At 43.6% G+C, this 27,029-nt stretch overlaps 1 protein-coding gene across 1 annotated transcript in view; it reads left to right on the top strand.

The window, feature by feature from the left end:
• Positions 1–7,596: 7,596 nt before the first annotated feature.
• LOC113116575 (ADAMTS-like protein 4) overlaps positions 7,597–27,029 on the top strand; it is an 86,042-nt gene continuing 66,609 nt past the window's right edge. The window contains exon 1 of the mRNA XM_026284813.1: positions 7,597–7,651. The gene's annotated coding sequence lies outside the window, so the exon portion shown is untranslated. The remainder of the gene's footprint in view (positions 7,652–27,029) is intronic.

Genomic DNA, 27,029 nt, shown 5'->3' with positions numbered 1-27,029 from the left:
TTTTGCCTGTGAAACTAGCTTAATCTAATATAAGTTAAAACGATTTTAGCAGCAATAGTTTAACTATTACACAAAATATAGTTTTGGTAAAAAAAAAATAATAATAATTATGTTATATATGTTCGACTCGTAAGGCTTTAACAACTGCACAAACAGTTTGTATAGCTTTGTGATTCTTTGCGAGTGGCACTTCCCTTTACACTATTGGAGATGCAAAAAAACTTGGGTAAAAGTGCTGTGTTGTGCCATTTGCAAAGCTTATCTGGCACTCAAACTGTTTTTACGGGGCTTTGTGGAATTTCCAAGCCACTTAGTGAAATTACAAATGACCTGCTTCTTTCGTCAGATCAAGGCTGCATCTCATTTCTAGTTTTACTTGATCTTAGTGCTACGTTCGACACCATAGATCATGACATACTCATAGATCGATTACAAAATTATACAGGTATTCAAGGGTAGGGTAAATTACTATTACGATTATTAATATTCCAGATTAGCAATAAATAAAAAGTAATGTAAATCAAAAAGTATGCGGTTGACTGATTGCAAATATTTTAGATAGTCACACATCATGTTCCACATCACAATGTGGAAGCCACAGGGCCTGGTTCTGTGCATGACTCCAGGATTTTCAGAGAGTCACATTTATGCACATTTGAACATGGTAATGAAAAGATTTAAAACCAATTTATTCTGAGCCTAACAAAACTGCATTTTTCCCGGGTGATTACAAAGGGATCCTGCTTGATGACAGGGGCTATGCCTGCAGGCAGTACTTCATGATGCCATTCCCTGACCCAAACCTGTTACAATGCAGCTCTAGCCAGGACAAGGGCCACGCATTGAAATGACCTTTGTTTAACTAAAGGGAAGATTTCAGTGTCTTAAGGGTCTGAGGGTTGCACTTGACAGAGCCTGTGACATTGCATGTGCCATGCTCCACAATATTGCCACCATCAGAAAGGAGAGGACCCCTGTGGTGGAGGTGCAGCCTGATGACCTCCAGGCAGTGCACTTGGACCAACCTAGTGGCAGAGCTGCACGGGACAGAATTGGGGGGTGGACACTTTTTTTTTTTACACAAACCTTCATTAAATTAATAATAGAAGACAAGACAACATGCTTAGTTCATGAAGTTTTATTTCAATTGTTTCTCAAGAAAAGCCAGTGATGGTCAGCTCTTGCCTGCAATAAGATATATTGTTATCCAAGGGCTGCAATAGCACTCGTTGTGAAATAGTGTAGTAACACTTATTCTGAAGTTACTTTTGAAGCAACTCAATCGCTAGTACCAGATCAAAACACTCATTTTCTGTAGAAGATTGTTTATACAGGGTACGGATATCCCCCTGTGCCATTCAAAAAAAAAAAAAAAAAAAAAAAAAAAAAAAAAAACCAAGCCTCATGCAACTGAAAAAGGAAAAGTAGACTGCCTGCCCACCTCGATCACTTTGTGCTGTAGGCCTGTGTGTAGGCCCTTTCTTTCCTTTTGATGTAACGTTAGAAAATGTCTACTTACTGCACACATTTCATCCACCACTTTCTTGGGAACAGGTAAAAGGGTTTGCGTATTATGTAAAACTACACAAAAGAGAACTCAAATGGAATTCCAATACACCAAGGAGAAATGGGATCAATAACATTGCAAAATATTTTTACATTAAGTTGTGCAGTTTTCACAAGTCTGATGAAATGACTGTACCAGTCATTTGGATTATAGACACTTAAACGCAGCAATATTTACAGTGTAGCAAAATGATTTAAAACTCATTTACCTGTAATTAAGGTGTTGCTGTTACTGGTCCCTGGCTTTATTAAGGAAGAGCTGCCCCCAGTGATGCCCTGTACAATGGGTCAGTTCTCATTTAGCCCCAAGGGCCAGCTCTTCTGCTAGGGTATAAGGTGGATGCAGGACCACCTATTTTTTTTTTCCTGCGCCGCCTTTTTCTTGATTGTGGATTATAAACTGACAGACACTTGAAATGTTTTTGGTAACCGATAAGAAACCGAAGTAGAAAGGATTACCAGTTTGAAGAATATTCTTATACTTCACTTTTACTTGTTCCCATGTTCTGTTGTGTCCTGAGCTGGCTCTGATGGCAAGCAATTATTAAATCAAGTTAAGAACATATACACTGTAAGTGAGAACCAGAACATTGAACACTTACGCATTTAATTTGTCTGCTACTTTTTACCAGCCCTCTCTCCTGGCTTTTGCACACTTTGAAGTCTTTCCTGACATTTTAATTTTCAAACTCCACATACCCTTCCAGTAATAATTCTTGCTCTGCTGCGTTGAAAAACTGAGCGCACTCTTTGGCCATGGTGAACAGCCAATAGCGGTGTTGCAGATCAAGGTTTCTACGATTGATACATATCGGATCCCCTCTTAAACAAGCGCAATTCTCTCACCAACTCAATCCAGCTATAGTAACCATATCCGACAGGTGTGTTTAAGCAATGAAGAGCAAGCCCAAGGTCTTGGGGGAGAGAAACTTTAAGCACTGATGCCAGAGAGCAGTTATGCAAGAATACAACCAAATGATCCCAAAACACCTCAAATCAAGCAATTATTTTTTTATTTGAGGATGGACAAGTCTTTGTAAACCATGAACAAACAGGGAAAACATTCCAGAAGAATAAAAGCACCAAACTGAGAAGAGCGCCAGTAAGTTTCCCCGCAAAATTCCCTTGACCATTTCAACAGTTACACGCCCCACCATGACCACATCCGCAACCACCTCCACAATCACAACTCTGGCACTGGCCGCTGCCTTGGCACTGGCACTGGTCCTGACCGTTTCCCTGGCCCTGGCCCTTTCCACTTCCTTGGCCTTGACCGCTTCCCTTTCCACTTCCCTGGCCCTTGCCTTGGCCGCTACCCTGGCCCTGACCGCTTCCCTGGCCCTGGCCCTTGCCACTTCCTTGGCCCTGACCACTTCCCTTGCCACTTCCCTGGCCCTTGCCTTGGCCGCTACCCTGGCCCTGACCGCTTCCTTGACCCTGGCCGCATCCCTTGCCACTTCCCTGGCCCTTGCCGCTACCCTGTCCCTGACCATTTCCTTGACCCTGGCCGCTTCCCTGGCCCTTGCCCTGGCCGCTTCCCTGGCCCTGACCCTTGCCTTGGCCACTACCCTGGCCCTGACCGCTTCCCTGGCCCTCACCGCTTCCTTGACCCTGGCAGCTTCCCTGACCCTGGCCCTTACCTTGGCCACTACCCTGGCCCTGACCGCTTCCCTGGCCCTCACCGCTTCCTTGACCCTGGCCGCTTCCCTTTCCTTGACCCTGGCCCTTGCCGCTACCCTGGCCCTGACCACTTCCTTGACCCTGGCCGCTTCCCTGGCCCTGACCCTTGCCTTGGCCACTACCCTGGCCCTGACCACTTCCTTGACCCTGACCCTGGCCGCTTCCCTGACCCTGGCCCTTACCTTGGCCCTGGCCGCTTCCCTGGCCCTCACCCTTGCCGCTTCCTTGGCCCTGACCGCTTCCCTGGCCCTCACCCTTGCCGCTTCCTTGGCCCTGGCCGCTTCCCTGACCCTGGCCGCTTCCCTGACCCTGGCCCTCACCCTTGCCGCTACCCTGACCCTCACCCTTGCCGCTACCCTGACCCTGACCCTTACCTTGGCCACTACCCTGGCCCTGGCCGCTTCCCTGGCCCTCACCCTTGCCGCTTCCCTGGCCATGGCCCTTGCCTTGGCCGCTACCCTGGCCACTTCCTTGGCCCTCACCCTTGCCGCTTCCTTGGCCCTTTCCTTGGCCACAACCCTGGCCCTGACCGCTACCCTGTCCCTGGCCGCTTCCCTGGCCGCTACCCTGGCCCTTGCCGCTTCCCTGGCCGCTACCCTGGCCCTGGCCGCTTCCCTGGCCGCTACCCTGGCCCTTGCCTTGGCCGCTTCCTTGGCCCTGACCGCTTCCCTGACCCTGGCCCTTGCCTTGGCCGCTACCCTGTCCCTGACCGCTTCCCTGGCCGCTACCCTGGCCCTGGCCGCTTCCCTGGCCGCTTCCTTGGCCCTGGCCGCTTCCCTGGCCCTGGCCCTTGCCTTGGCCGCTTCCCTGGCCCTGGCCGCTTCCCTGGCCCTGGCCTTGGCCGCTACCCTGACCCTTGCCGCTTCCCTGGCCGTTGCCTTGGCCGCTACCCTGGCCCTGACCGCTTCCCTGGCCGTTGCCTTGGCCACTACCCTGGCCCTGGCCGCTTCCCTGGCCGTTGCCTTGGCCTCTACCCTGGCCCTGACCGCTTCCCTGGCCGCTACCCTGGCCGCTTCCCTGGCCGCTTCCTTGACCCTGGCCGCTTCCCTGACCATGGCCCTGACCGCTTCCCTGACCCTGGCCCTTGCCGCTACCCTGGCCCTTGCCTTGGCCGCTTCCCTGACCCTGGCCGCTTCCCTGACCCTGGCCGCTTCCCTGACCCTGGCCGCTTCCCTGACCGTTGCCTTGGCCGCTACCCTGGCCCTGACCACTTCCCTGGCCCTGACCACGTGGTTCACTGCATGCAAAGCCACCAGTGATCGGGCAACATTTCTGTGTGGCAGGACACTGGCTATCACGGAGACAGCCTTCAGCACGCTGTGGAATCATCTCCGGTAGGGGACATTGACCTGGCTTCACTGTGTGGACAAATGGTCAGCTTTAGTTTGTGCATATGGACTACATGCCACATCAATATACAGCACTCAAAGCTTGAATAGCAAATATTACCTACAAAGTAAATTAAATTCCAAGTATTATTCCACTTCATTTTGTAGAAGACACCTTGTGTTTAAAACTACCCCAAATGATTAATTCAAACCTACTTTAGAGGACAGCAGAAGGCAAAGTTTCTGCTCAAACTTACATTGAATTCAACTCATTACTCTTGTGTGTGGACCCTTAGGGTCCATTATCATCAGTAACAAACTCACAGGAAACTGGTAGTACACAAACAGGCCCGCAGTCAAATTGACAGCATTTGTGTCCTCCAGGGCATTCTTCATCAGAAGAACATCCTCGACGGGATGGCACAACAGTCAGTGTCACTGGACAGAAACCACCCACTAGAGGATTCAAGAGGATCATTAGTGCCACATTTGTAAATCAGGGATTTCTCAATGGGCCTCAAACCTAAATACTAATTTTAGTTGTGTCAGTTTCGAGTCAAAAAGTTTTTAAAACCTACTACTAATTCAGAAACCGTTAGTTCCAAAAAAATAAATAAATAATAATAATAATAATAATAATAATAATAATAATAATAAATGAAACCGATGCCGCATTTCCACCGAAATGACCCGGAACTTTCCCCTCCAGACCTGTTGCTTTCTGCGTTTGCACTGCAGTCAAAAGTACCAGGAGATTAGGCAAATAGTCTGGTGTTATAGGTCGGTGCACATTTCTCAATATGAACTACGCAAATTTCAGACTTGCTTCCTTAGTAGTTCAGACTTTACGAGTTTGATTCAAAAGAGTGATCTCCCATGGACAGGACGGAGCAAATTCAATAATTTTGCAAAAAGTAGCATACTTTATACCGGTCCACTCGCCTTGGCTACTGAGACTTTACTCACTGTACAAGATGACATTATCAACACCAGCTTTCGTTTTAATTTAAATAACCGCAGAAATGTAGTTCAGGGAAAGGGTTACCAATGAGACTGCGGTCACTGGTAACATGAGCACGGAGCTCCGATGGATCACGTGGAGCTGACAATCCCCGAAATCAGCAAAGCATTTTTAAATAGGCCTGAAATAATTAAAACATCATAATTTCATGACACGATCAGTAATTTTCGGAAAGTTACTGAAAATAAGTGGTTGAGAAAAAAAAAAAAAAAAAAAGCTGCTTGAACTCAACCAATCAGCACCAAAATCCCACCCCCAGAAGTTCTAGACTTTTGAAATGGCCCACAACATTGAAAAACGAGTACCACGCCAGCAGGGTCTTTCTGAGGGGTCTATGGTTTACCCTGAACTTTATTTAGATCCTGGTTCCTGCAGTAGAAACACATAGTAGCAGCCCAAAGTCCCTAGTTCCTGGGTAAAGTTCCAGCAGTGGAAACGCGGTTTTGTTTCTGCATTTCCTCTGGCTGTTTAGTGAAGTCAACAAATCTACTCACCTGTGGCTCGTCTTTGAATAGCATGAGTTATGCTCAAGTATCCGAACAGACATGATAAAACGGCAATCAACAAGAAACGCACTCGAGCAGTCATCCTCCTGACCTGCGATCTCGCAATAATCTCAGCCAGGAAATGTACTTAATTGATGCGTCAGGAGTAGAGGACAACAACACACACAAAACTAAAACAAATATGTGTTAGTGCAGTATCACTGGAAAATGAGATTTTAAAGATCCAAGGAAATCAGGTCAATTCTAACCCTGATCAAACTCACCTTATTCTAGTAATGTGAAATGCCTTGATTAGCTTGTTCAGGTGTGTTTGATTGGGCTTGGATGAGCTGAATGCTGCGTTCACGGAAGGCTATGTCATAATAATTAAGGTAGCCTAATTAAGAGTGAATGAATCTGCAGTGGTCAGGTGGTACAGTGGTCATGTTGTGGTACTAGGTGTATTTGACTTCATGCAGCGTGCACAGACCAAGCAGTGCGTGCCGCTTCTTCTTATTTTTAATTATCCAGAACAAAATATACAACATTAATGTATAAGAGTGTGCAAAACATTTATTCAGTAATCAACAACTGTGTTTTTGTGGAAAATTGTACACGTCTTGTTTACAGTCTTCTCCAGACTGGTGCAGTAGGCTAAGTCTCTTGAAGAAAATTCATGAAATTTTGTTTGGACCCCGACCTTCTTCTAATGTATGTGAAATGTTCAAAAAATTATTAAAAGATGTGTAAGATCAATCTTTGTGTAGTCACATTGAAAAAAAAAATAAAATAGGCCTGTGACAGAATGACCTGTCCCTGTTGGTTAGCACAGCACTTACGATGTGGGTGCATACGCACGCCATTAGCACGCTGGTCTTCATACACGCAAACATATCCACTCCATTTCCATCCCCATAAGAATCCATACAGTACATATATACAAGTGCTTCTTAATGATTTAGAATGTTGTGGAAAAGTTAATTTATTTCAGTAATTCAACTCAAATTGTGAAACTTGTGTATTCAATATATTCAGTGTACACAGACTGAAGTAGTTTAAGTCTTTAGTTCTTTTAATTGTGATGATTTAGGCTAACATTTAACAAAAACCCACCAAATCACTATCTCAACAAATTAGAATACTGGAATTTTCCGTACTATAAGCCGCACCTAAGAGCCTTAAAAAAAAATAAAAAAATCGTTCGTGCGCCTGATAATTCGGTGCGCCTTATATGTGAGTTCCAATATCTGTAAAAATGTTGTGCTTCTTTGGTAAGTGCTCTGCTGATTGACTTTCGGACAATTTTCTGCTGACACAGGGACGTAATACACTCTAAAAAATGCTGGGTTGTTTTTTCAACTCAAATGCTGGGTTGAGACCGATGCATAAGACTTGTTTTAACCCAAGTTTGGGTTGAAAATTGGTCTGACTTTATAATTCAGCGGGGCTGGGTTGGGAACGCAGACGTGAAGGGGAGCACATACGTCACCTTAAGATCATACATCTCCCAGTATGAGCAGCTGCCATTTTCTCAGCGTGAAAGAAGAGAGAAGCGAGTGAGAGACATTATGGTAAGTAAAGATTAAAAATGTAAAATTATCGTATATTGTTTACCCGGTTGTATGAAAGGTGGAATGTTTTATGAAAGGGGGAAAAAAAGGAGTTTAACGTTACATAAAAAAATACATGGACGCGGTTTTCTCCTCAAACACGGAGGTAATTGTTAAAAGTATGTTTTGCCTGTAATATTTCAGACTTGTCTAGCTCGTGTCTTCACTGTGTCAGCGCCGAGAGTTAAAGACAGAGAAGCTGTTTGTGTGAGGAGTCATAGACTGTGAGGATGAGGAGGAGGTGTTCTTCTGAAGAGAGGGACAGACAGGTTTAAGGAGAGTAAACTTCAGAAATCAGTCAAGTTATCTTTATTTTTACTAAGACTAAAATAATGTTTGTACTAAATTATGTTAAAACATGTATAAATGACTCATTCTTGATAAAAGGCAAAAGAGCTGTGTCATTTGAATAATGTACTTGTCGGGCTCGGGCTGAAACCTGTCGGGCTCGGGTCCTGTTGGGCCTAACTTTTATGGCCCAATTACAGCTCTAGTGTACATACATTACATACACTGGCAACGATAAACCATGATGAGAGGGAACCCGGCATGTTTGATGGCAAAAGCTGTTCATAAGCTGTTGCCCAGCTGTTCAATTCAGACACAAAAGAAGAGGACTTTGATGGATTTGTGGGAGAAGTTTGATTAAAAAATAATGTTAGTGTATTGTCAAATAGTAGAATAAATTTCAACTAAACTCACTGTTTTGCTTCCGTTACCTTTTTTTTTCGTAGACTGTATAGGATTCGCCTTATAATACAGTGTGCCTCATGGTGCAGAAAATGCATACTTTAAAAAAAATTAAAAAACACGTTTAGTGAATTGTTGGCCTTCTGGAAAGTATGTTCATTTACTGTACATGTACTCAATACTTGGTAGGTTTTGCTTAAATTACTGCCTCAATTCAGCGTGGGATTAAGGTGATCAGTTTGTGGCACTGCTGAGGTGGTCTGGAAGCCTAGGTTTCTTTGACAGTGGCTTTCAGTTCATCTGCATTGTTTGGTCTCTTATTTCTCAGGTCTGGTGAGTTTGCTGGCCAGACAAGAACACCAACACCATGGTCATTTAACAAACTTCTGGTGCTTTTGGCAGTGTGAGAAGGTGACAAATCCTGCTGGAAAATGAATTCAGCATTTATTATCAGCAACAATTATTAACACATTTCACGCACTTGCCCTGCACCAGACTTTTGTGGATCATCTGCCATTAAATACAGTCGATTAATGATTAATATGAGACAGGACAACAACTTACTGGGTGTTGGAGCCTAGAGAATATCCCTAAAATTCAAGATATGGGGCATAACACCCGTTTGAGATTCTGTCTCATATTTACATCACATAGTTATGAAATATCACACGAGCTGTAGGTTAAGTGCAAGATCATCACACAAGTGCAAATGTGATACTCATCTTATTCAACAGTACATTAAGTAGTTAATATTGTGTTATTTTAGACACAATGTTGTCTGTTCTGCTCAATTTTGGCAACCAGAAGATAAAGACAAAGCAGAACTGTTCATCTCTGAGCAACCCACAGCGGCATTTCATTTCTTAGTCCACGTTTTGAATGAATTTGGTGAACCATTTGGCGCGTTGAACCACTGGACATAGTCGTGTTGGCTTTGAAGTGGCGCTGCACAGATCAATCGATGTATAACAATAACGTACCGCGAGAACGATCAACAAGAGCAGTAGCTTGCAGTCATGGGCGGAGTTGAAAATAGACATATCAAGCCGGACACTTTCTGCACCCGTTTGGTGACACTCACGTGGTGTTTGGATACTTTATCACAGATGAAATAAATTAAATGCAATGTTTGTAAAATACACAGACGTTTTAGAAAGGTTTTCATGAGCAACAGAAAACATTTTAGCTCAAAGGGTTAGTTCACACAAAAATCTAAATTATGTCATTAATAACTCACCCTCATGTCGTTCCAAACCTGTAAGACCTCCATTTATCTTCAGAACACAGTTTAAGATATTTTAGATTTAGTCCAAGAGCTCTCAGTTCCTCCATTGAAGCTGTGTGTACGGTATACTGTCCATGTCCAGAAAGCTAAGAAAACATCATCAAAGTAGTCCATGTGACATCAGAGGGTCAGTTAGAATTTTTTGAAGCATCGAAAATACATTTTGGTCCAAAAATAGCAAAAACTATGACTTTATTCACCATTGTCTTCTCTTCCGTGCCTGTTGTGAGAGGTTCGAGAGGGCTATTGTATCCGGTTCGTGAGCAAATCATTCAATGTAATCAGATCCTTTTGAACCAGTTCACCAAATCGAACTGAATTATTTTAAATGGTTCGCGTCTCCAATACGCATTAATCCACAAATGACTTAAGCTGTTAACTTTTTTAATGTGGCTGACACTCCCTCTGAGTTCAAACAAACCAATATCCCGGAGTAATTCATGTACTCAAACAGTAAACTGACTGAACTGCTGTGAAGAGAGAACTGAAGATGAAAACCGAGCCGAGCCAGATAATGAACAAAACATTGAGTCGTTCACGAGTCAAGAACCAGTTGCATCAGTTTTCGGATCACCATTACTTTATTCGGACAGTTTGATTCAATTAACCGGTTGAAGAAAACGGTTCACCGGTTCTTTTGCACTCATAACATTAGCACAGAATCAGTTCAGAATCAGTCACCAAAAGAATCAATTCAGTTCAGACGTGCTTTGTGTCATTCTGCTTCACACTGAATCACACATGCGCAGTATCATCATCTCCTTGGTTGTCGAATCGGATGTGTCTGACAGAAACGTTTCTTGACTTAAGTTAACAGCTTAAGTCATTTGTGGATTAATTCGTATTGGAGATGCGGACTGTTAAAATGATTCAGTTCGATTGGTGAACTGGTTCAAAAAGATCTGGTTACATCGAATGATTCATTCGCGAACTGGATTTTTGCTATTTTTGGACCAAAATGTATTTTCGATGCTTCAACAAATGCTAACTGACCCTCTGATGTCACATGGACTACTTTGATGTTTTTCTTACCTTTCTGGACATGGACAGTATGCCGTACACACAGTTTCAAAGGAGGGACTGAGAGTTCTCGGACTTAATCTAAAATATCTTAAACTGTGTTCTGAAGATAAACGGAGGTTATTAATGAAATCATTTTGATTTTTGGGTTGACTTTCCCTTTAATACAGCGCCATATTTTTTAAGAATAAAGTTCAACATAATCATATAATATTTAAATACTAATACAGTGGAGTTATATATGCTTTTATCAGTGTTGTATGATAAACTGGACTTAATACAACAGTGGGACTAAAGTAAAAAATCTTTTAGCGTTCTAAAAACACAGATTTGTTGCCATTATTGGAACTGAAAATGTTGAATAAACCCTGAAACACACGTGATCGTGATCTGGCCAATCATTGCTGTGTCGTCATCAGCTCTCCTGCAGTCGCTCTATAGAAACAAGGCTTGTTTGAGATGCGCCTTGCCTCGCCTGAAATGTAGGCGAGAGTAGGTGGCTGCAGGAAGGGGAGGGGTCAAAAACGACCTTTGAAGTCGGACACTTCATGAATCTCGCTGTTTTGTCATCTGCAAATATCAGCAATGGAGGTGATCCCGTTCACGTTTTTTATTTAATTTTTTTGCAGACGAAGTGGATGTAATCGAAATACCACTGTTTTGTCATAATTTGCATCAATTCCTTTGTTCTGCTTAACACAAAGGAGAAAATTTAGAAGAATGTTTGCAAACAAGCAGGTTTCAACCATTTCACATCCATAGTATTTTTCCATACTAGGCAAGTCAAAGCTGTTCCCTTTCGAGGGAACTTCAAACTGCGTCCTCTAGGGGTCGCTTTGGGGAACACCTCGTCGTGACCCATGTCTGAAGCATACATTGAAAAAACACCAACTTGTTGGCTGGCGACAGCCTCCGACGTCACTACCGGCACTGAAAGAAACCGGTAACCTGTTTACCATGGCGACAACTAGCAAGCGTTTAGACAATGTGTGCATCCGTGTCTGTGTTATTTGACGCACGATGACACGCAATCATTTAGTCATTTGTTTGGTTGAAGAGCACGCACGTGATGCCTTTGAGGAGGCAATCTGCGTGCATTGTGAAAGTTTTTTCAATAGAATAGAATAGTTCGTCTCTTTTCTGAAAAAAAAAAAAGCAGCCATCTGCTTCCCGTGGTTCAGGACCTGTCGCTGCTGAGGCACGGAGGAGAGTGAGCTTGTGAGAATACAGGTGGATCTGTCTGAATGGTTTAAAGAGGGATTTTCCTTTTCACACTCGTAATGATGGTGGACGAGAGAGAGAGCCTCTGGAGGATGATGTTTTATCTTTAACACTTTCTGATACTGAGGTTAGTGCTTTGCTGGGTTTTTACCCAGGAAAAGCAGGAGATATTTGAGGATGGTGAACAGGCTGAGGCTGAGCCTTCTCAATTCTCCTGCCCTACATATGTAGAGCTGTAGAGGCTATTGAGCGTAAATTATCTTTTTGACCATGGCCTTCCAGCTAGAGGCAGGGTCCTTTTTTCTGATCAGGTAATTGAGCTGCGCTGCACCACGGATCTCTCTCCTTGCTACCAAGTAGGCCACATCCACCATGGGTGGGACTAAGGCGGCCATGGTGGCAACAGAGAGACATCTGTGGATGAACCTGGCAAACATCGGGAGGAAAGAAAAGGCTTTCTTCTTGATGCTTAGGTTTCGCCTTCTGAACATCTGAACTCATTAAGACAGTGATTTGAGTAGTTCGGGGATACGAAGGTGCGCTCTGCTGCTTTCAGATCTTTCGTTCCACGAAGGTCCAGGTCTGTGTCAACTCACGCTCCTCCCCCACCTGAGGGCAGGGGTTAGAGTAATCGTGGGTCACGAGGTGGTAAGCAGAACCTAAGGGGTGTGATCTAGACGAGGCAGCGTTCTTGTCCGAATCAGAGTGATACCGAGGAATCTACTCGTTCCCTTTGGGGATTTTTAACCCTCTGGAGTCTAAGTCTAATTATAGAAAAATAATAAAAAAATAGCCTCATAACGCGTATACGCGTTAATCGACTTCAGAGGGTTAACTTCTGCTTTTATTCTCCCCTTCCTAATTCCCCTGTAACCACCAGCTCTCCACCTGATCGAGGTTAGGTGGAAACCTCTCGCATAACAGGTTCCTATGCTGGACCTATAATGTTTTTTTTTATGGTTCTATGTTCATAGCAACCACCCTACTGATGGTCCAGACTAAAAGGAGGCGCCCCTTGAGCGGGGCTCCAGCGCAGGAGGATGGGTGAGTAAATGAGCTCACTTTCTGAAATCCACACTGTGGTAAGTTTGCACACTAGTGCTCTGCGTTCTTTCTAAGATCCTATATGGTGAGGGCTTCGCGCAGTTGCTTCATGCCCTTTCTTGAGTTGGTAAAAGACCCGTTCATCTTGGGCGCCACTCCACCTATGTATCTTCGGATACCTATCTATGTTGCTACTACAGAACTGTTGAGACAGCTCTTTCAGCAAGCTTATGCATAAGCTAGCAGTAGCCCCTGTGTGACAGGCGAGACTTGGTATAAAATGCAAGGTTCTTAGCCGTATCCTTTTAAAGGAATCTTTCCTGATTCCAAGCCTTCAGCTCTACCCTGGGCCGAGACCTTAACAATTAAATTGGGTATGTAGCTTAGGCCTTTTGGCCGTAAGGGGTACTGTCACAGACAGCCGTCTAAACGTCCCAGGGGCAACTCCCATGGAAATGGTAGAGTTGGTACTTAGTGCTCGTCATGATTCTGGCCTGCACTCCCCTCAACATGGCGGCGTGGGTATACTGTTCCCCCAAGCAACCCCTAGAAAACACAGTTCGAAGTCCCCTCAAAAGGGAACTGTCTCCGGTTACGAATGTAACCATAGTTCTCTGAGTAGGGAACGAGACACTGCGTCCTCTAGCTCCCTGCCATGCTTCGGACAAGTGAATGACTTCGGAAGTGAATGACGTGCTCTCCCGGTGCTTGTGTTTATGTAAAAAAAATTATCAAATAAAATATTTCTTTCTGAACCTACTTTTTGTAATCTCTGTTTGATTGTCTGACGCTTTGCAAAAAAAAAAAAAAATACTCAAAATGATCTTTTCAGAGTAATTTCTCCAAATTTGATGTGTGATTTATTAGATCATGTAATTAATTAGATTAAACATTTTAATCACTTACCAGCTATATACTTTTTTTTTCTTTGTTCTTGGGGTGTAGTTTTTTTTTTCTTTTGTTTGTTTATTATATATATATGGGCTGGTAAGTGATTAACATTTTTTATCTACTTAATTATCATTGATTTTTGGGTGAACCCGGTTTTGCCTGACAGCGGGCCTGCGAAGACCTATTGTCTCACTAGGCCTAAGTATATAACTAGAAATATAAATGTTTAAGAACAACTTATAAGCTGAACTACTAATTGGCAAAAATGCTTAATTTGACTTTTCAGGGACCTACTCTTTCCTGTGGATTACCTCTGACCTACTTTCTGTAAGATCTGAATTTATGTGCATTGAATTTTAGAATATTGAATGTGGTGTTCCAAATTTGTTCATTATCTTTAAAATTTGAAGCTGTATTTTTAAAAACTGGATATTTGGTGTCTAAGATTTCAGAAAAAAAAAAAAAAAACCTTCAAGGAAAACATTGCCATCAGACAGACTCAAGTTCATGCAGAAGCTCAAGAGACACAAATATACTCAGATGGATAGTCAATCATGGCATTCAGCTCTCTGTTGGACTGCAGCATCAGGTCTTTGCTCTAGATTTGATCTGCTTTAGGGTCATTTCGATTACTGTCTGGTCAGACAGGTCACCCTCTTTTCGTACGGGTAATTAAAATAGCATCACTGGATGTCTTTGTCAGCTGGTTGACATCCGCTCGTCCTGGCCTCCGTGACCCTGAAGGCTCCTGGCCCCGGTGGGTGTCCTCTTAACAGGCCCCTTGTGCATCTTGTCTCCTCGCTTCAAGGATGGACTTAGTCTTCTTTCGCTCATTTTACACAGAAGCAAGAGCACACAATCAGTTCTTTGATCTCCATGGCCATTAAATCACTGGAATGAGGCAAATACAGACTCCATCTGACCCAAACCAATCAATATGTCTCAGTCTCTCTTTCTCTCTCGCTTACTTTTTCTGTTTGCTGAATGTTTTACTGCAAAGTGGTGTTTTTTTTTTTTCGTTTGTTTGTTTTTTCAGCAGGCATGTTTGTTTTCCTCTCTCTTTTTACCTTATTTTCTCCCTTGAGTCCTTTTTTTTGTTTTGTTTTTTACCAGTGCCCTAAACTTAACACACTTTATTCTCTCTGCTATTCCCTTTACTAGGGTGAGTTTTTAATATTGTTCATGCTAATGTGAGAAAATTAAAGATTTGCATGTACTGTATCTCACATATGACACCAAATAAAAATAGCCTATGCCTTCTTAAAAAAGTTTGCTTAAATACAATGAAAATTAAATATTTCACAAAAAAGTACATTTTAAATTGTTTTAATTAGTGCTGTCAAATGATTAATCATGATTAATCGCATCCAAATAAAAGTTTTTGTTTGAATAATTTGTGTGTACTGTGTATATTTATCATGTATATATACATGTACCCGAACCCGTGCAGGACTCTAGGCTGAGCCGCCCCACGTAGGTTCGCCACTTTGGCCTTTACCAAGTCCCTCCATATATAATACTCAGGTGCATCTGGGAGTTTGACATCAAGACCTGTATATTGGTGCAGGCAGAATGTGGATTTCTTTAATTCAGTATCTGGTTCAGGGCTAGCTGCCGACATGGTTGGCCAGGAGGCTTCTGATAGATGCAAGACGTCTAGTCCATTAGCCAAGCGACATAACTGTTTAAACTCCTTTAAGGATTTTCCATGAGCTATGTCATCTGCTGCATTATTTAGTGAATCCACATATCTCCAGGAATTGATGTCTGTGAAGGACTGAATTTCAGGACCTTATAGGACCTTATACCTGCAGGAGTCAGACAGCAGCCAGTGAAGGACCATGGTACAATCTGACCAGAGGATGACTTAGCCTGATGGTGACTGTGAGCTCCCTTTGGAGGACTTTGGCTATCTGCACCCCAGTAAGTGCTGAAGTCAGTTCAAGCAGTGTAATGGACATTTGTTTCCTGGGTGCTACATGTGAACGAGCCAACATGAATGAAATGTGCATATGACCATTCTTGTCTTCTGTGCATTGATATGATACTGAACCATATGCTCTTTCAGATGCATCACAGAAGATGTGCAGGTGTCACAGGTCGGAGCGGACCACAGATGTCGTGAGTCACGCCCCTTCCTAGTTTCCACCTCGAGGAGGTCCCAAGAACACCCCAATGACCAGATACACGAGAGACGGTGAATAAATATTAAAACAAACTTTATTAAATTACTAAAAAAAAGGGTATGGGGAAGGGGGGAAGGGAGGCTAAAATCCAACTCTCCAATTGGAGAGTAAAAGTCTTGAGTCTCTTAGACTCCGTCGCGGGAGATCTCAGGTAAGTCCTTCACTCCTCTTTCCTTCTGGCTATGTGACGACAATCAGCTTATTCACAAGTGCCCCTTTGTTCTGGCTTGCAGGACGACTGTCCAGGACCCTCTCCTTTCCTGGACATAACAGATACAAGTGGTAAGTATTGAGAGTTTGAATGCACGATGGTTACCTGCTGCTACTCGTGGCAAACTCCGAGGCGGCCCAGTGGGTTGGACTCCCGGTCGTCCAGATGCTGGTGGAGCTGCAAAATGGCTGCCGGGATCCGACTGAAACCGTACTGGTAAGTGTACGGGCGGGGGGGGGGGGGGGTCTCCGCGGTTTCTGTATCCTGAGTTCCGGGTCGACATGCAGGTAGACGCTTCAAAGGGACCCGCTAGATCTGCACAAGAACATACAGGTAAGTATAACAGGACTGGCTTTAGTTTTGGGCATAAGGTAAGTACATCAAATGTAACTGGGGCTTCACTTGGGCATACAGGCGAGTGTACAACACAATATGCTGGCTTTAGCTTTGGGCATAAGGTAAGTACATCAAAGGTAACTGGGGCTTCACTTAGGCATACAGGTGAGTGTACAACACAATATGCTGGCTTTAGCTTTGGGAAATAACTTACGGTTAATATACAGGGAAACAGGAAGTGATGTAACTCACAGACCTTTGAGGAAATAGACGTCAGGTGTTCCTTTTCTGAGGCTTCAACCAACTGCTGATAGAGATGCGGATCGAAAGCTGCTGCTGCATTGGGCCGAACACGGCCTCCGCTGGTGTCACACACGGGTAAGTTGTTTCACCCGGGGTGTGCTACACTGGGTGGGTCGAACGCTTCCCTCTTCTTTCTTCCAACCGACAGGGCAAGAGATCTAGACAGGGGCGCACCTTTGAAGAACTCCACAGCAGGTAATAATACACACAGCTGATTTCCTTCTACAGCAGCCAACTCCTCACCATTAATACTTCCCACTATATCCACACTGTTCTTACTTGAAATTGTTTCCCGCCACCGTCACGTGGGGAAGAAGGGTCAGGATGTATAATTAGAGATATTTTCTTCACCCGCCTCAGTACTCACTTCCTTCGCAGGATTTCATCGGGCCTGAAAGGTGGTTGTTGACGACACAAAAACAGCACAACACTGAGATTTTCAAGTGTATACACTCACAGCGAAGGACAAAGAATCACCCACTGCACTCCACACACTCTTAGTGAATTTAGGGTCAAAACTCCGACTGACCAAAGACTCGTCCTGGAAATCGTGGAGACACTGATGCAACGAATATTCAGATTTAAACGTCGCCGCCACAACACCCCAACGTCTTCTCTCGCTCACTGGTCCCGGCTCACCCACATTCCTCCTCCAAGGTGGGGCCGCTCACATACTATGCCACAAACTCACAAAAAGGCTCACAAATAGTTCACTCTAGATGATTATGCTGCTGTACGATGGTATAGGGTACTCACACCGTTACTAACACAAGGTCTCTTTTCCCTCTTCTTTCCAGCTCCTGGATACTTCTCCTGCTGCCACGTGACCTGTCAAAAGGGCCTCCTTTGGCGATACTTCCGGTGTGTCTTCCTGTTTTCAACCACTCAGAATTTGTTACACATGTCCATAGAGCATTTCACAGTTAGGTAGACATCCCAATATACTCAGCCCGGTTTCTGTTTCTGCCAAACCCTTGTCTCTGTCTTCGCCCAGCCAACAATATCCTCCGCCTTCTTTCCGCTGCACTCACCCAAACATGCCGTATCGGCTAGAATAAAAAAACTCTGCCTCTGCAGTTTCTGAGGCCCTCTTTATACTCGTCCTTCTCTTCACACTGCCCAATCCGCGATCGCCCCACTCATCTATCCACCTGCGATCAATGAAACCCTGATTTCCTTTCCCGGAGTTCCCAGAAGTAACCGATGTTTGAGGATTATGGTCCGGGCGGAACCAATCTCCATCACTTTTAGTTCCGCCCTTACAAAGTCACTCCGTGACACAGGTCTCTGGTGCACATTTCCTCATGTACTTGAAATGGAGTGTAGCATCTCAGAATCTCTAGCTGTTCCAAATAGTTCATGTACCCAAGTTTGCCATCTGTTTTGTAGGCTGTCAGACTCAATGAGGTCATCCCATCCCAGGTGAATTTTCCACAGGTCTTGAACAAGTATCTTCAAGTATCTTATCAAGTACCTGGATGGACACGGGCTTCCGGCTTTGCTACCGTTCGGACGTTCTAGCTTACTGCTCTGCGCTTTGCTTCTTATTTCTGTATTTTTCTCTGATTTTTCTAAGATTTTTACTTGAGCAGATCAGCACAGTGCTCAAACAACAGATTTTTGGCACAAACGCTAAAACTAAAAACAGTGGGACTGGAATAATACTACAAAAAGAAGACTTTGTCTCCCACTGCTAACAGCTTACATTCCTGTGATAACAACTGCCTACATTCAAACAGAAGAGAGAGAAAATGCCTCCTGTTGGATCTACTTGTTGCATGAACTGCTGCAAACTTCTACAAAGGATTGTGCTTCTTGAAACAAAGTTACTTTCTTGACTTCCAAAACAGAGGGAACACTTAGCAGACCGTCGTCATGAAGCCCCTCAGCATACAGCTGGTGAGTCCCATGAATCTTCTGAATCTCAACAGTTTATACCAAGTATAGAGGAACAAGCCGAAACTGATCGCCACACTAATCGATGGCACAAACAGGGAGCGAGACCCAAAGGAACACGAGATATCATGATTGCCACGAGTTTCTCGTATTGCTGCCATAACTTCCCCTACCCCAGATTCGACTATGACAAGGCTTGTAAATACTGGTATTCTACCACCCCCTATACATCTGGAGAACAGATTTTAAGCATTAATAAATGTGGGTAAGGAATCCCCAAATGTGATTAAACATGGACCGGATCAGCCAGCAGCTAACACCGCTACTAACAGGCGCTCAAGGTCGAGCAGACAGCGGCATTCAGCTCAGAGCGCAGCTGAGCCCAGGACTCTGATAGTGGGTGACTCTGTTATCAGAAACATCCGTAGCAGGACTACAACAACATGCTGCCTTCCTCAAGCAACGGTCTCTGATGTGAACAAGGAACTTCAGAACATTCTGATGAAGCACAAGACTGCAAATCAAATCATCTTCCATGTGGGGAAGAATGATATTCATAAAGAGCAGTCAGAACTCCTTAAGAAGGACTTCATTGAACTCTTTGAAACACTTCAAAGACTCAAAAGTTCAGTCGTTCATCGGTGGACCACTCCCAGCAAGGGGAACAAATATGTTTTCATGGTTGCTTGGGCTGAACACATGGCTACAAAGATCATGTAATATGAAAGGAGTAAATTTCATCGACAACTTCAATCTTTTCTGGGGCCATAGACAATTTTTTAAACCGGATGGCCTCCACCCAAACAAACTTGGTGCAAGAGTGTTTAAGGACAATATCTACTTCTCCCTTCATCATCCTTCAGCAGAGTGTGTCAATCCATTCAGCACACACACACCGGGTCCGAGTCATCATGTGGTTGACATATCCCACAAGGACACTGATAACACCATGCAGCCAAAACAATCACTGCTGATAGACACTATCCCTGCTGAGCCCTGCCCACAGACCTCCTCACAGACTGACTGTGGTATATCAAAACAGCTACAAGAATCACCACCCAGGGACAATTTTCTGGAAAACAGCCAGGGAAGCCAGGACAACACATCACAGCCACCGGAAACACCAGAGACACAGCCCATCTCACCAGACACATTATCCCTCTCTCCAGCATCTCCACTTCTGTGCTTCTCACAGAAAATGGAGGAATTGGTGTATGTTGGGAATAAACTCTCCCACTCATTCACTGCTAGCCCGCAGATATCAACAAAAAACGGCGGGCCCCCCAACCACCAAAGCCTGTGGGCTTTGTGGGTATGAGAACTCTCCGACCGCTGCCACAACGCCAGGGCCTGAACCCTCTATCTGCTGAAGGTGAACCAAAAACAACTGATAGCAGCTCTCAGTGATATGTGTTGGGTCCCCGCTATAATAGCAGCAACATTCACAAATGCTTACAGAACAAGCGGGAACCCAGTGTGCCTGTAGCTTTCTCTATTTCAGCTTTATCACGTGATAGAATGTCTAAGGCCTTCTCAAGCCGAAGGGCAAACTCATCTAATCTGCGGCCTATTATGCATCAAGACACAAAGCACTGCCATCAATTTAGCACTTTTAAACATTCGCTCACTAAAAAATAAATCATTTCTAATCAATGACTTTATAACCACATACAATCTGGATTTTATGTTTCTAAATGAAACATTGCTAGAAGACAGCTGCAGTGCAACAATCCTAAATGAAGCAGCCCCTCCTAACTTCACTTACATGAGTGTTTGCAGGACTGTTAGGAGAGGTGGGGGTGTAGCTGCTCTATTTAAAGATGTCTATCAATGCAAGCAAGTGTCATTTGGTCAGTACTTGTCTTTCGAATATCTAGGGATTGTGCTGAAAGGTGACCCACACATTCTGTTCATTATTATTTACAGGCCTCCAAAATACTCTCCAGCCTTTGTTGAAAAGGTCACAGAAATGTTTTCAATAATTTCCTCAGAGTTTGACTGTTTTGCAATTGCAGGGGATTTTAATATTCACATAGATAATGCAGAAAACAAAACTACAAAAGAAATGATAAGGTTTCTAAACACTTATGACCTGATTCAGCATGTGCATTGACCCACACACAAAGGTGGATACACTCTGGATCTAATCATCAGTAGGGGTCTAAACATTTCATCCATTGTTACTAAGGACATAGCATTAGATGAAGTGTTAAAGGTGAATGCATACCTTGACTCTAGGGGTCAAACAACTAAAAATCAAGTCAGGAATCTTGGTGTGATTCTTGAGACAGACCATAATTTCAGTAGTCATGTCAAAGCAGTAACTAAATCAGCATACTCTCATTTAAAAACATTGCAAGAATTAGATGTTTTGTTTCCTTGGAAACTTGGAGAAACTTGTTCATGCCTTTAGCACCAGCAGGGTGGACTATTGTAATGGGCTCCTCACTGGCCTTCCCAAAAAGACCATTAGACAGCAGCTCTTCCAGAACGCTGCTGCCAGGATTCTGACTAGAACAAGAAAATCTAACCATATCACACCAGTCCTCAGGTCCTTACACTGGCTTCCAGTTACATTTAGGATTGATTTTAAAGTACTTTTACTCGTATATAAGTCACTAAATGACCTAGGACTGAAATATATTGCAGATATGTTCACTGAATATAAACCTAACGGAGCACTCTGATCACTAGGATCAAGTCAGTTAGAAATACCAAGGGTTCACACAACAAAAGGGGAGTCTGCCTTTGGTTACTATGCTGCCGCAGTTTGAATCAGCATCCAGAAGAGATCAGATGTGCTAAAACACTAGTCACATTTAAATCTAGACTCAAAATGCATATTTTTAGCTGTGCATTTATTGAATGAGCACTGTGCAATGTCCAAACTGATTGCACTATATTTTCACTGTTTTATTTTATTTTTTTATGTAAAATCATTTTCTAACTGTTTTTAAATGTTTTAATCATTTTAAAAGTTTTAAAATTGTTTGTTTTATTTTTGTTATTATTTTTCTTCATGATTATTTTACTTTCTTTTATGTAAAGCACTTTGAATTACCATTGTGTACAAAATGTGCTATATAAATAAACTTGCCTTGCCTTGCCTTGCCTAAATGGAATTATGCACCCGAGAAGGTCATACTGTGATGCTAATACCTTGTAGATATTTCTCAAAGTTGGCCTGGAGACATTCTGCTTGGCAAGGTCTGTATCCTAAAGAATCATGGTTCCATCACAATCCAAGTGTGCCCTCCAGAAGATCTTGGCTCTTTCGGGATAACCATAACTCAATGCTTTGTGACCTTGCTTCTATTGGAAGCAGTGTTAATTTTGACATGAAATTTTAATTTAGTTTTAGTCTTAGTCTTTTGACTATAATTCTTTTTAGTTTTAGTCAAGTTTTAGTCATCTGATTTGTTTTAATTTTAGTCTTATTTTAGTCGACTAAAATTGCTTGGTATTTAAGTCGACTAAAATAAGACTAAAATCAATAACAGATTTACTAGACAATTTTTTACAGCTGGTATAGGAAACAAACTTATCCAAAATATATAAAACACAAATTCAACTTTATTTCAACACAACTGTGTCTTTATTTCGATTCAAAAGCTGTTATGCAGCAACAAACACTGTCATGATAATGTAAACAATAACTAGCTGCCAATTGACCATCAATAAAAGAAAAATAAAGTTAGGTCCAGGACCTTAAAGCTTACAGCTGAGCTGAACAATAAGTGCATACATTTAAAGTAAATATTTAATAAGTTGGGTGGATAAAAAAAAGTAACAAGATTTTATAAGGTATTCATTTGTCTAGCAATATTGTATGTTTTAAATACTACAATATTTCTAGATTAGTATGTATAATGATAGGATGTGAACATTCACGTTTCACATGACTAATATAGAAATATTTGTGATATTGTCAACAAGTAGAACATTATAAAATATATTAAACATTAGTATTAATCAAATGTATGTATCATAATATTACGTATTAGTATTGTGCTCTCATCTAACTTGAAGAAGGGGCTATTTTACAGTACTTTTCAGTTCGTAATATTTAATACTACAACATCTACGCACTAGCTACAGTCTTCCAATTTTGCTTAGCTCAATAAACAAAAGAACATCGTTGTGAAATTACATTTGAGAAAATGTCCAGGTGGCTCGTCTGTAAATGTCTTTTCAAATTGGTTGTGTTCTTGGCACGAATGAGCGCTCCGCGTGCTTTACACTTTGTTTTGTTTTGTTCGTCGTCAAACGTGAAGTGAGCTGTGGACATTTTGTCGCTCTTTTAGACTCATTTAAAAACTGAAAACCTTCGCTTCACGTCTCAATAAGTCAGGCTCAGATTGGTTCTCTTCTCTCATGCAGTCTCGCCTGTTGCGTTTTGCCGGTTCTTTTGTTGATTCCTCGCATCTCTCCCGTCTGCAGATTTGATTTTCGTCACAGTCTATTTTCGTCTCGTCCTTTATTCGTTGACGATAATGTCAATCAATTTAGTCATAGTTTTAGTCTCCATCAGTGCCTTCTTTTTTAGTTTTCGTTTTGTTTTCATCCGCAAAAATATATTCGTGACGAAAATAATGACGAAAATATTTAGTCAACGAAATTAACACTGGTTGGAAGGTGTTCAATTGCTTCATGTTTGTTACTGGCCCAATGGCAAAGTAAGCAGCCATGGTCTTAGGCCATCTTCAAGAGCTCTGGCCTTTTCTGTTGATTTTGTACTTTGAAGACAATTGTCTACATAGAATGACTGGGTGACTGATTCAGCTAGAATGGGGGAAGTTTCACTGTTGTCATGAGCTACTCATTGCAGTGCATATAAAGCACAACAAGGACTGCACATTGTGCCAAAAGGCAAGACCTGGCACTCATAGGTCTTTGGCTGCTCAGTCCGTTTATCTGTTTCTCCACAGTAAGTGCAGGTTGCCTTGTCATCTGGCAGTAGGTGAACTTAGTGAAACATAAATTTTACATCTGCGATTTATGCCAACTGAGTGCTGCCTGAGCTGAAGCAAAACTCCAAGCAAAGATGGACCAAGTATGGGACCAGGAATGAGGTGCTCATTTAATGACTGACCTTGATACTAAAAAGAAGTTAAACACAATCCAGTTTTTGCCATAGTGTCTCACCATATGGTGTGGAATGTGTCAGGATTCAACTGAACTAACAGCTTCCTGTAGGGAGATTTCTGCTACATAGCCAGCCTTTTCTATTTTTTTTTTATCTCAGTGCAGTATGCCTCAGACAGGTTTGGGTCTTTTGCAAGTCTCCGTTCAGTGCTGTCAAGGGACTGACTTTGGGACTTTAAGGGTGACAGAATTTGGTAATTTGAGCAAAGGCATGGCATATCGTACAGTGCCTTCAACCTCTACCCTAGTACTGTGAGTTTAGAGTATTGTGAGAGTATGTTGGTCCTGTTTAGAATGAGTGGCTGCTGTTTCATTAATGTAGGGAAGGGTGTCAGTCTGCTAAAAATGCTAACATTCTTGAGTAGCTCAGCATTCTGAAAGTCTACAGTGATGTTCAGACATTGTCGGACGCAAGTGGTAGTTCGGTTGTATCCCACAGGACATTGGAGAGTCCAACCGAGTCTGGTGTGAACAGCTATGGCTGAATTAGGAGGCCCAACTCTAAACCATCATCTAACACTGCATGTGTCTCCATGGTTTTGTCTCTATAGTTGAGAAGAAACTTGAAAACCTTTAGCATCACCTTTGGAGGTCGGTTAGGGCGATCTAAGTAGACCTTGGTAAGGGGAACATTGACTAGGAGAACACTCTTCTGTGTCTGGTGGGCTGCTTCATGGAGGATGGTAAGATACAATTCTTTCCAGGTCTTGCAAGCTCGCTTCAGAGTACAGTTGTCTGCAGGATGGTGCTCTTCCACATTTCCAACACCATTTTCCTTCCGTTATCCACTTTAATATTTGCTTTGTGGTCAGAAGTTTGAATTTAGAGCAAGAGTTTAGAAAATGGCCCTTATTGTTGCAGTATGGACAGTGTGGTTGGAACTTGGGAGTCTGAACTCTTTTTTTCTCCTTGAGCAGGTGAGGTACTGTTAGTTGAGGAAAGGATTGAAGTGGATCTGTCCTTAGGCCAAGAATCTGGTTGTGAATCCTTCTTGGTTGTCCCGGCTGTTGGACTTTGGTAGAGTGCTGCTGCACTGTTATACGTAATATATGTAATACGTTTAGCCTGGGACTTCAGCTGTAGCCAGGCAGAGAATTCTGGCAAGGTGTAAGTACGGTCTGTACCAGTCTGGAGAATGTCATGGCTAAAACAGTACTCAACAAAGCTGTCATACAGCAGAAGACTATCAACCTGCGATCCACACCTTAACTCATATCCATTTGGGTCTTCTAGAGTTCTGAACATCCCTACCAATGAATGGATGTATAAAGCTTCAGCATCTCCAAACAGAGACAAACAACCAGGTGGAATGGGAAGACAAAGACAGGACAACCAGGTAAAATGGAAGGACAGAGACAGGAGAACCAGGTAGAATGGAAAGACAGAGACAAGAGAAGTGTAACACAAAATAAGGAGTCCAGGATGGTGGTGGACCGGCGGAGGATCAGGGGGAGGGACGGAGGGCCAGGTCCAAAGAAGGAAACAGACAGAAAAACCAAAAGAAAACACAAAAACATGGGTCCATGTAGGACATCACGTCATGCCCACCCGGGCTGAACCGAGGACCACCACACCCATGTGGTCAAGGCAGAAACCCCTCCCAGGGCGGAGCGGAAGACCACCACATCCTTGTGGTCGACGCCGGAGTCCCCCAGGGCGGAGCAGAAGACCACCTCGTCCTTGAGTTCGATGCCAGAGTTCCCCAGGGCGGAGCAGAAGACCACCACGTCCTTGTGGTCGATGCCAGACTCCCCCAGGGCGAAGCAGAAGACCACCACATCCTCGTGGCCAGACCAACGAGAGGATGAAGATCCCTGGTGACTTGACTCAGTCCTTGAAGATCCCCGGTGACTTGACTCAGTCCTCGAAGATCACCGGTGACTTGACTCAGTCCTCGAAGATCACCGGTGACTTGACTCAGTCCTTGAGGATCACCAGTGACTTGACTCTGTCCTCGAAGTTCACCAGTGACCTGACTCTGTCCTCGAAGATCACCAGTGACGTTACGCTGTCCTTGAAGATCACCAGTGACCTGACTCTGTCCTCGAAGATCACCAGTGACTTGACTCTGACCTCGAAGATCACCAGTGACTTGACTTGACTCTGAAAGGTCAGCAGTAACTAGCCTTGTCTCTGGAAGGTCCATGGTAGCTAATCCTGACTCTGGAAGGTCAAAGGTGACTAACCCTGACTCAGGAAGGTCAATGTTGACTAACCCTGACTCTGGAGGGTCCACGAGCACCTGACTCGATTCTGAAAGGTCAACCGTAACCTGACTAGACTCTGGAAGGTCAACAGGAACTAGCCCTGACTCTGGATGGTCAACGGTAACTAACCCTGACTCTTGAAGGTCGACGGTGACTAACCCTGACTCTGGAGGGTCCATGAACACCTGACTCGACTCTGGAGGGTCAACCGGAAACTGACACAACTCTGGAAAGTCAGCGGGCACCTGACTCGACTCTGAAAGGTCAACAGGTATCTGACTTGATTCTGGGGAATCAACTGGAACGTGACTTGACTCTGGATGGTCAACAGGAGCCTGACTTGACTCTGGACAGTCAACTGGAATTTGACTCGACTCTGGAAGGTCAACAGGAACTAGCCCTGACTCTGGAGGGTCAACGGTAACTAACCCTGACTCTGGAAGGTCGACAGTGACTAACCCTGACTCTGGAGGGTCCATGAACACCTGACTCGCCTCTGGAGGGTCAACCGGAAACTGACTCAACTCTGGAAAGTCAACGGGCACATGACTCGACTTGGGAAGGTCAACAGGAATCTGACTTGATTCAGGAGGATCAACTGGAACATGACTCGACTCTGGATGGTCAGCAGGAACTAGCCCTGACTCTGGAGGGTCAACGGTAACTAACCCTGACTCTGGAAGGTCAATAGAGACTACCTGAACTACCTGTCCACGAACACCTGACTCGACTCTGGAGGGTCAACCGGGAACTGACTCAACTCTGAAAAGTCAACAGGAATCTGACTTGATTCAGGAGGAACAACTTGAACAGGACTCGACTCTGGATGGTCAACGGTAACTAACCCTTACTCTGGAAGGTTGATGGTGACTAACCCTGACTATGGAGGGCCCATGAACACCTG

The sequence above is a fragment of the Carassius auratus genome, chromosome 16 (genome assembly GCF_003368295.1).
Source record: "Carassius auratus strain Wakin chromosome 16, ASM336829v1, whole genome shotgun sequence".
In the NCBI taxonomy this organism is placed as follows: domain Eukaryota; kingdom Metazoa; phylum Chordata; class Actinopteri; order Cypriniformes; family Cyprinidae; genus Carassius; species Carassius auratus.
This window is presented reverse-complemented; position numbering and strand designations above follow the sequence as displayed.